This window comes from Ruditapes philippinarum, unplaced genomic scaffold (assembly GCF_026571515.1).
Source record: "Ruditapes philippinarum isolate M1 unplaced genomic scaffold, ASM2657151v2 ctg5603_1_1_1_1, whole genome shotgun sequence".
Taxonomy (NCBI): domain Eukaryota; kingdom Metazoa; phylum Mollusca; class Bivalvia; order Venerida; family Veneridae; genus Ruditapes; species Ruditapes philippinarum.
In genome coordinates this window covers 21118-31795 of record NW_026861476.1, presented here as the reverse complement: position 1 = coordinate 31795, position 10678 = coordinate 21118, and positions in this window count along the sequence as shown.

Here is a 10678-nt window from a genome sequence, read left to right as displayed (position 1 = left end):
TGATATGAGCATAAACTATCTATACATGTATTTAAGTAGTCTCGTTTTACGAGGGGTTATCAAAATGTTTTGTCTCTACTAGAAAACATCTAAACAAACAATCAGACAACTTTTCAGGATATTTGGATCAAAATAGTAGTCATTAGAGCGTTCACAAGATTTTTCTATTTTAAGCTCCTGTGACTTAGTTTTTCATCCGAGATGACTCATATTCAAACTCACTTGAGCAATTATCTTAACAAGCATCCTGACCAAGTTTGATGACAATTGAGTCAAAAAACTGACCACTAGAGTGTTAACAATGTTGTTCTATTTTTAGCTCATGTGACCTAGTTTTTTTATCCGAGATAACTCATGTTCGACTCATTCGAGATATTACATAAACAAGCATCCTGACAAAGTTTGATGATGATTGAGGCAAAAATGTGACCGCTAGAGTTTTAAGGAACAAGTGTGGACGGACGACACACGACAGACGCCGGACGACGGACATTCAACGCCTAAAAGCTCAGGTGAGCTAAAAAGCAAATTGAATTAAGGTTCTGGCAGCTTCTAATAGTTTTATTTAACATTCAAGCAAACAGTACAACAGCTATCTATTAAAATTTATTAATGCAAAACACGTACTAATGTTGAAAAATCATATGCATCATCGGCTTTTTTTGTTTTCTTTGAAAGTAATGAATGTATTTACAAAGCTGACGAAACTCAATTATCTAATTTAGTTTTATCGACACTTAAAATGAGTACTTTGTAGAAGTTTATTGTTTAAATTAACGGTTCATGTGATTTTTGTTATGATGTTTATGTGTTGCAATTAACATCTAAACATCTAAAGTTTTAAACAGGTAAGACTAATAAACACAATTAAGGTTATTTATTCATGCAAAACATGTACCTGTTGGAAATTCATGTGTTACAGTACAAACCTCATTTGTTTGCATTTCATAAATAGATATTCATGAATAAATTGTCCTCATACAATGCAACCATGTGTTTTAAGGTAGAACACCCATAATGGACACTATTAGGAACTGTAAAATTGACAATATAGAGCAATTATATGCCATAAATGTCAACTATTAAATTTAAACAAAATTTACCGTGTGGTTTATTAGTTATGGACGTTTTTCTACACTAAAACCTTGCCATCAGAAGGGCTTTTTTCAGAAATGAGGAAACTCTAAATAATCTGTAAAATCCTCATTATGAAACATGTTTTCCTATTACTGATTGTTAAAAAACAAATAAAGACATTCAGGTAACATATTAAACGAGCAAAAATGTTGTTTTTAAACAAAATGTTTTAGATATGTATTAAAATGTAACCCTACCCCGCCCACTTTAAACACTTATTTGACTATTTCCTTATGTGAAAAGCCTTATTCAAAATATCCCTAAAAGTTACCACAATGAGGGGCTGTTTTCAAATTTTGCCTATTTTTTCATTAATTTATATTGGTTGGTCTTGCAAAATATAAAATACCTTTACCGAATAGTTTCTATTTGATTAAATTTTGAAACTATCTGATATCATATTTACTATTGAAATTGACATTATTTAGCAAATCAATACCTACAATAATTATATATCAATTAAATTTTTCTTCCATAAGGGATCTGAGAGATACATAAAAATGTTAAAAAGAAAAAAAAAGACAAAGAAAATTGTTGCCCCTTCTTCGGTTTGAACCCACGTCCCTCAGTTTTAATGCACTTGACAGTGATTCTAGCCTATTTGAATACCAAATAATGCATTAGGGACGTGTACTACCTTAAGCTTGATAACTCTGATAGATAGTTTGATATAATTTAGTATCTTTTCTTTCAATTTGGCTTCAGAATATTGAGCAGGCGGTTTTTGGCGACGCCGTTTAGCGGCCTCGTCTCTTATGGAATGCTTTTTATTTTGGCCTATATCTGTTGCTTTTAGCAGTTAATGTCATGTTGTGTTCATTAGTTTTATTTTGATTCGTAAAAATCAAGTAAACAAATATGTTGTTATATTTGTATTTAATAACTTTATGTAAAAAGCATGTGCGTTGTGGTATTATTTTCACGAAATTGCAGGTTCAGTTTAACAGCTTGTCCCTTAGCTTTATCGGCAAAACTAAACCCCGGATTTCGAATATCGTTGTGGTCTGCATTGATGCGTATTATTTTTCATTCATATATATATATTTTCAACATTTTTCTACAAGAAGAGCGTTCACCTGTAAATGAGTATAAAGATAGGTAATGGGACTGTTGTAAACGATTATCCTATTGATTTTATCCATATTACGCATATTGCACAAAATGATTGTTTTTACAAAGTGTACCAGTATCCGGATATTGAAAGCTATCCGATTTTCTGCAATTACTGCTGTCACATTGCCATCTAACTTTTTATGAATACTTGACCATTACTTTGCATGGCTTAATAAAACTGAGCCTGCAAACTTTTAAAATTTTGCTGTTTAGGGTGTTCTTTTGGGTTTCAGGTTTTGTCTATTTTAAGGGGAAATAACTCATATTTACTAAATTATTTGTTCTTTTCTGTCTATCTTAGGAATTACTTACTATTTTTGTTGTATAAATGTTACCAGTTGTAAGGTCATCAAAAGCATAGAGGCCCTGAAGAGTGAGTGTTTATAGATTTTTTACTGGCTTTATATACCTTAGACTGGATTTTACTAGTTTGTTCAGTTAGTACATACCTTCAGGTATTCTGCTACAGGAATCTTCCAATCACTATGTGAAACTAATTATTATTTTCTATGTGTTTATATATAAATTGTTAATAAAATAACCTTTGGTAAAAATGAAAGGTAGAAAATTAAAGCTATGCATATAGGTGCTCATGTCCATATATCAAAACAGAGAAAGGATAACATCCTGAAGTTATCAATTTTAAACACTTGATATATATGCAGTTAGTTATATAGTTATTGTTATTGTAAGAGATATGCATTTAATGTTTAGACACTAACACAACTCAATCTTTATTATATGATATAGACTATTTGAGATTTTTTTTTACTTTTATACTATACATTATAGTTTTCTTTCTACAAGATTATGAATACATCAAAGTACCAATGTTAATAGGATGTTATATTTATTTTAAATGGAAACTGAGAATCATTAATGTTATGTGCATACATGTATATCTTAGTATATGGATATAATGTGTCTTACAATATTACTGTATTTAAAAACTTACAGTTATGATGGATGAGACTTGCATTTAAATTAATAAATGATAATACATATGTCGATTAGTCTACAGGTTATAGATGTTTATACCCAGTGTTAGCTGGCTTATAATAGTATCTATAATAGAGTTTATACATTATAGTTTTCTTTCTACTAGACCATAAGTACCAATGTTAAGGTTAATGTTAGGATGTCATATTTATTTAATAGAAACTGGGAATTATTTATGTTACGTGCATACATGTATATTTTAGTATATATTGATAAGATGAGACTAATAATATTTCTGTATTTAAAGAGTCACAGTTATGACATTATTATTAAAGGGATAGGACTTTTATTTAAAGTTATAAATGATAATATAATATTATAATATAATAAGATGTAAAGTCTAAAAAAAACATATTCTGAATAGTTATTCTATTTTTTTTCTAACATGTGCATAGTTTGAAAAGGACAGCTTCTGTCTTATCAATTTGTAATGGAGGGACACCAGTCTCAATCCCCAGGTCAACCCCCAGGTCTCCAGAGTCAACCCGACAACAGACTTTTCATAGAGTAGATTGTTACTTGTACTTGTATAAATTTGTGCACTAAATTTTTTAGTGGGTGATTTGTGCCACATGAAAACCAACAAAGTACAAAAAGTAACCGGAAAACATAAAAATAGAATCTACCACAAAGTGGTTCGTTTGTTATATTTTCATGTTTTCGCCCGGTGCCCCAAATGCAAAATACAAATCAGCCTTCATGAAATTTCTTATCATAGAAAAAATGTTAGTTTTTTATCTGTACAAAAATTTAGATATTGTACATGTATTAGTACAGTTATGTTCACTTTCAAATTGACCTGTAATAAATAATTGCACAACCAATAACTGTCTAAACCCTTTTTAGTAAAAATAATTATACAATATATAAATTGTTGTTTTGATTAAGACTATGAGTTCGTAAGTTTTTTTTTTCTTATATGTTTAATTAAGAATTAATCTACCTGTTAATTAAAAAATCTAAAAGTATCTGTCACGGCTTAGTACTGTTCACTATTTAGGGGAGAAAATGTGTAAGCGGCCAGATAGCTCAATCGCTTTAGCCGCGGTACATTATTCTGTGGGTCACAGATTCGAGTTCTGGTCAAGCTGAAAGTTTTTTCATCCTGTGACTGCATATAACCTTCGGAAACCAATATTTAGTTAACATCTAAGCTTAGCTAGGAAATAGATGGATTTGCTTGTATGAATATTTTTTTAATTGACATGCATTGTTATGTAGTCAAGAAATGTTTCATAAAATGCATTTTTAATGCAAGTAAATACTTAAACTGTCGTTTTTCATTAGCATTTTAGCATAAAATACATTTATAAGCAATTGATGTACATAACATTAACATTAGGCATTATAAATTCGCCGTCAAATGAAAATAAATTTATATTCCTTTATTCGTTTATTATAACTTAATATTAAAAGAAACTTCAATCTAATTCCAGTAAAAACAGTTGACGTTCATGAACAAACACAAATTATCCCGCACTAAAAGGGTCACTTTGATAACGCCTGATACACATTTTGCTGACAAACATGCGTTCGCAAATCGTTTCGTACCATTCATTTTTGCGTTAAGAAATAATAAATAATTCATAACTCTTGCATGACAAGAATAATTAAAGTTTGTTTCTCAGCATGTTTAGCTGCATGCTGGCACAAACATTTTAAATTAGTTTTAATTACAACCCATTTTTTTGTTGTAAGAAGAATAGCATTCACAAGCTTACTAGTGCGGACAGAATTACAATGGGACCAGAGAACAAGCTTAATCTAGCATACCCCTTTCAAATTTTGTCTGCGGGGTCTGGTATAAATACACATTTAATTCTAAAATTACATGTCGTTCAAACGAAAATATATGAAATAATTTTAAACACACTCCCTCCAGATAATTGTACGTCATAGATATGTTTTGTCACACTCATTATTGTCTCAATCATTACATTTTGGTATGTTTAAACGTTTATTTAATACAGTTCGAAGGGTATACGATTGAAACAGGTAAGGTTACATTAATGTCACGATCGAAAAATCTATATTTTAAAAATGTGCCCATGGCCAAAACAGGTTGTTAAAAATTTTAATGCAGTATGTTTTATGTCACTTATTTTGACGAAAAAAAAGACATTTAACTGAAAATATTTTTATAAAGGGGGTATATAAAGACTGTGACAGAAAGTAAAGTTTGTATGTTTAAAAAAAATCAAAAGACGATGTACAAGCAAATCATAATGTGTGAAGGCTACTATTTTTAATCCCTAAAACTAAATATGATATTTACAAAAAGTAAAACAGATATAGAATGAGAAGTTTAAAATAGAGACAATTCCTTGATGGGGTTATCTTACGTGAAGATAAACAATTCTTCACCACTGAACCAGTGTATCATTATCATTCCTGACCTAGAAAAAAAAGAAACGAGAAAAAAGATCAGCAAGGCAAATGCAACGTTCACAGGATGCAGCCCCCGACACACCCAAGCCATCATAACAGGGCACCAAGAAGGCACCAAAGCAAAACCGGCAGTGGATATATGAACGGCGAAAGGAGGAGGACACGTAATGTCTAAAATAATAAAAACTAATACGTGACCATATAGGAATTAAAGGGACAAGGGCTGTAAGGGAGGGGGTAAAACTTCGGAGAAGGAGGGTGTGAGAAAAAATCCTAACTGTTAACAACAATTTAATAAGGTAGATATAAAAAATAAGCAAACATTCAAAACAAGTAGCAATACAGACATGTGAAACACGTGAAGGAACACAGAGGGGTGCCGCATTCTTTAGTAATTTAGTAACTTAAGATTGTCTCAATATTGACTGAGATTATTACTCACTTGAGAAAAATCTCAAGTTGGATTTCGCTTAACTTGTTCTCAACATTTTAGAATTTCTCAAATGAGACATTGTTTTTCCTAAAGACATAAGCGGCTTAAAACTTCAATTTTACTGTGCATTGTTGATGGGCTTCTATGACTAAAATATGAAGTTTATTTTATATTTGCTATTTTGATGTAAGATGGCGCAAGAGGGAAATGCGTTGTATTTTTATTACATTATTGATTACAGGCATTTTGTTATTCGTCACCTTAGTGCAATAACGTTATAAGTGCTTATAAAATTAAAAACAATTTATCAGTTATTGCACTAAGGTGACAATATATATATTGAAAAAAACAAGAAAAATACGCCGACAACAACAATAAAGAAGCAATTGCAAATGTGTGAATATTTGAATGAAAATTATTTATCAAGAATAAATGTGCATAATTTTTGCAAACAGCATTTTAATAGAAAACGAAACAATATTCCATAAATTATTATTAGTATGATTATTGTGACTTAATAATTTTGTAATGTTATGAATTAGAGCGCATAATGTCACTCACAATAATTAGTCAATATATTTCTTAATATACGAAATGTAGCACAAATTGAACATTATCCGATTGTTTTGCCACATGTATAAAAATAGATAGTGCACGCATAAGTTCTTTGGAATAATACCTAGCTATGTATATTACTTTTTTCTTTCATTTTTATGCAAATTTAGCAAAACTGCTAAAATAATGTTTGACATTGTTAAAGAAATCAAAGAAATGAATTAAATGATATTCAAGAAATCTACAGTAAACACTAAATTGTTGGTGAAATCGATTTGTTTATTATTCCTAAGCAAGTAACACAGCAGAAAAAGATTCTCTTCTTTTTTGCCAAAAAAGGAGATAAAATTATGTTTATTTATTACAATAGCTGTAAGATTTATAGTTCTTAATTATAAATATATATTATCTATACTCACAGAAATTTGATAATTCACTTTCAATATAAGATAACTTCACTATTTCCGAAAATCGTCACGTCTTAGTTTGTTTCCCGTAAAAAGACGCCATTAAATTGTTTTACGGTGACGCCATTACCCGTTTCTTTAATTTGTTGTTTTGCCTTGGGTGGAGGTGCTTAAAATTGTTGATGTATTTGTTTATTGATGTTTTACAATGGAAAGTAGATCAAAATCGGTAATCTAGTAATTTATCATATATGATAGAAATTCACCATTCGTAAATAATATACCGCTTGCTCAAGCCAGATTACAGCAGTTGAAGCGCAAGTTGCTAAGTGACAATAACTGTTCAGAACTACTGTAAATGATTACATTTCGGATGGATATGCATCGGAAGTGGATCACAGGGTACCAGAAACAAAGCGAGTTTGATATCATCCGGAGATAAATGTTTTTGCTTGTTTGTTTCATTTTATGCCTTTTCCCAACAGTATTTCAGTCATATAGGCGGGTAGTTTCTTTACCATCGTTCTTGGAGAGTTACACCAATACTAGACTACCTTCCTCTGTGCAAAACTACCAAAGCATCTCACGGGGATCGAACCCACGCCAGAGAGGTTACTGGATTAGAAGTCATCGACTTTAACCCGTCGACCACGGAGGCGGTCTTAACAAGCCGGGAAAAGTACGTGTAGTGTTTGACTGTGCTACTATATACAAAGGAATGTCGCTCAACAGTTAACTTTTGCAAGGACCTGATTTAATGAACAGTCTAGTCGGTGTACACAGGAACGAATAGCATTTATTGCAGACATTGAAGCAATATTTTACCAAGTTCGTGTGATCGAGGAAGATCGTGATGCTTTAAGGTTTATTGTGTGGCCTAAAGGAGAATAGGACAAGACTCTTAAGCAATATCGCATGAATGTCCATTTATTTTGTGTTACATCTCCAAGTTGTGCTGCGTATGCACTTAAAAGAACAGCGAAAGATTTCTCGCATCTGTTTAAACTGAAAGTTGCGCTTACAGTTGAGAACGTTTTTTACGTTGATAACTGTCAAAAGTCTGTCCCATATGAGCAGGAAGCTATTGATTTGGCTTTGGGAGGATTTCGCTTAACAAAATTGCTCAGTAACAGTAGAAATGTTTAAAAGACAATACTGGAATCAGATCTTGCCAAATCGGTTGTCCCTTCTACCCCTAATGAAAAATGTAATGACAAAGCATTTGCTATATGGGAACGTATGATTCGATCAACACGTACAATTTTGAGATCGTTTGTCAAAGAGCAGCTTCAGACTCATGAACAACTTCTTTCTTTTGTAACAGAGATTGAAAAAAAAAACTTAATATTAGACCTAGTAATGTGCTACTTACCCTAGCAGGTGATGACCTAAAAGACCCCCAGCTTTAACTCCAAGCATGATTATATTACTCAAGTCCAATGCATGTATTCTACATGGCATTTTCAAAAAAGAAGATACATATATTATGCAAAGAGAAGGTGGAGACTGGCTCAGTATCTTGGTGACATATTATGAAAACGATGGATTCAGGAATATATACCTACACTTCAATCGCGACAAAAATGGCTGGGACACAAAGAGATATCCGTGAGGGCGATATTGTACTCGTGGCTCAGTAAAACATACCCAGGGGGCAGTGGCCGTAATGCAGGGTTGAATCTATAAATGTGGGTCGTGACGGGCATACACGAAGCTGTGTGGTCGAAACTAGTATGTCACGCTTCATAAGACCAGTAACTAAACTTTGCCAACTATGTTCTATTTAAAACATGAAGGTATACATTACAATATGCTATTGTTTGTATAAGATGAAATTGTAATGTTTTATGGTGGGGAGTGTTAGAATTATAATTCTTCATTCTAAATTTATTTCAACTATAATCACAGAATTTTAATAATTTATTTGCACAATAGTATTTACTATTAAATAGATTGTTTCACTCATTCAATTTAAGATAACTTCATTATTTCCGAAAAACGTAACATCGTATTTTGTTTCCTGTAAGAAGATGTCATTAATTTGTTTACGATGACGTCATTACCCGTTACTTTAATTTGTTGTTTTGCCTTGGGTGGAAGTGCTTAAAATTGTTGATGTATTTGTTTATTGATTTTTTCCAATGGAAACTAGATCAAAATCGGTAATCTAGTAATTTATCATATATGAATTTCAAAAGTAATGTCAATCTTTAATAAATGATGATGTACTTTGCGATATTTGCCGTGATTTTAAATCCAAACGAAATTATTTGCGGGAATATAAATTAGCATTATTATTCGCATAGATTTAAGTCTATAATTGTCAAGATAAGATTGTATATTTATGGTTTGTAATAACATTATTAGTTTATTTTAAATGGGTTGTAATCAGTATTTAGTTTGTTTTATTTGTTAATTTTAGAGAATCGCATTGTTGTATATAACACTGATGTATATTCCATGAATGAGAATAAAGTGTTGAAATCTGCGCATTCTGGACTTTTTTTATGGAAAGCATCTACAATAACCTTGCAGAAACTAAAAATTCCTCTATAAATAATACTTTAGCTTCACTGAGACATAACCTGAGACAGACAAACCTTGTCTTGGTATATCTAATCTTAAGTTCAGATTTCTCTCAATATATCTAATTGAAAGCCAAACTGAGAAAAATCTCAATATCAATTTCTGAGTTGAAAAAATCACAGATTTGAGCGAAGATTTTGACTTTAAGAACGTGAGTGAAAGCCAGGCCAGACCATGGAGAGGTGATCAGACCTTTCACTAGTGTTGAAAATGATTCCTGGCGGCATCTCACTTTGCAAATTAAAGGTAATGAAGCCCGTTAAAAATAAAATTAAGAACCTGTCTACAAAAAAAAACTTATGCCCATTGTCTGTTTCAAAATACTACTTTATCTTATCGCAACTTTTGACATCAAGGTGAACAAATCAATGAAAGAAAGTGTCTGAAATAACCATTAACGTTATATTTAATATTACAAACAGTGGGTTCTTGTTTCAACCTGATAACACTTCAGCTACAATATCACCAAGAATTATATTATATGTCCAAGTAAACCATGCAACAAAACTTTGCTGCTGCTTTAACTTTGGACACATCGCTTACTATTCCTCCGAAGACTAACGGAAATAGTCGATATGGTGTTATTGTTCGCAGATGCACTTTGACCAACCAGAAATTCTTTCTTTCCCGACATTTGAATAATTAAGCATATCTTCCCCAGCTGCAAAAATGCCCCTCGCATGCCTCTTAATTTTAAGATATATTGAATAAATGTTAAAACTTAATCAAAAGTACAAGGTTAAACGTTTATGTTTTTATTTAATTTCAAATATCGCCTGAAGGGATTTTAAAGGGCACAATTTGTCAAACAATTCATACATCTTCCTAAGGAATATCCAACAACAAGGTTTAGAGTTTATTTAGCACAATAAGTAACTTTGTTATTTTCAATTAAAATTAAGTTATTAAAATATGCTCTATGCTAATTTGTTGGTAAGATACTTTTGTGTATGAACTTGATTGAAATATTGGAAATTCTTATTGGATATGTCTAATTTGAATAACAGAATGAACAATATATTTGGCATGCTGCATTCCCTATTACTGGTCAAGTTCATTC